This window comes from Arachis duranensis, unplaced genomic scaffold, assembly GCF_000817695.3.
Source record: "Arachis duranensis cultivar V14167 unplaced genomic scaffold, aradu.V14167.gnm2.J7QH unplaced_Scaffold_165934, whole genome shotgun sequence".
NCBI lineage: Eukaryota > Viridiplantae > Streptophyta > Magnoliopsida > Fabales > Fabaceae > Arachis > Arachis duranensis.
The window spans coordinates 897,894-899,035 of NW_026264258.1; positions in this window are offsets into that span (position 1 = coordinate 897,894).

A 1,142-nucleotide genomic window follows, 5' to 3' on the forward strand; every position below is an offset into this window, starting at 1 on the left:
GCAAAATTAAAAGAAAAAGCCATAGATGTCTTAGAGTTCCTTTGTACATCTTTGTTGTGCATCATGATTCTGTGGGAATCCCCTTGTAAGTTGGGTTAGCACTTTACAAGTTGTAATCAGATTGATTATAGTGAAATTTCATCATGTTTGTGATGGAGACTGGATGTAGGTTGCACTGCACTTAGCAGCCGAACCAGGATATATCTGGGTGCAATATTCTTCTATTTCTACTCCATTTCTGTTTTCTACTACACATGAGCAAAAACCAGAATTATCTCGTGCCAGGTGACGAGACAAAACAAAAAGTCTCATGGCAAGGGACGAGACAAAACAAAGTTGCTCGTGTCCAGTGACGAGCAAAAACAGAAAAGTTTTCTCTGAAGGTCAGCAAGTGTTAGCACCAGAAAAGGGGGCTAAGATTCAACTCCCCTTCTCTTAGCCACTGAAACCATCAATAAGTATAAATTATATATTTTTTTGTGTATAATTAAATCTTAAATATTAATAAATAATAATATTTATTAATCATAAGCATTAATAATAAAAAATAATATATACACACGCCACGATTTCCTAGTCAATAGTACATAACCTAAACTATAATAATATGAAAGAGGAATGTTAGGCGGTTAGCAAATTTTATGATTTGTAGTCATTAATTAGTTATCATTAATATTTTTAATAATGTAAAATTACATTTAATGGTGTAGAATAATTCACATTTTTTTTGCTAATTAAGTGCTAACCAAATTTCAATAAAACTACTAACTTCCTACACTTTTTCTAACATGAAATCCACCATCAAAGTCGAAGCAAACTACGCTGTGTGTTAGTTGCATCTTTCATTTTGAATATGTAATTGAATTTGGTTAATTAGCCGTGGATCGTTTTACTTTGTTTTCATATCATTGTATAAATTAATCATCTACTTTCTTTATTTTTTTTAAGTAAAAGAACTCAACACAATAAAATATAGAACAATAGAACTAATAACAACGAAATAAATAATAAATCAACCGACCAAGTATTCTAAATATGTCAACTGATTAAGCATGTAGTAAAATACTAAAGCACTCTAACTATACCCTTCCACTTTTACTTCGCTCATTCTAATCTCATCTCTATACACTATTATGAAACAA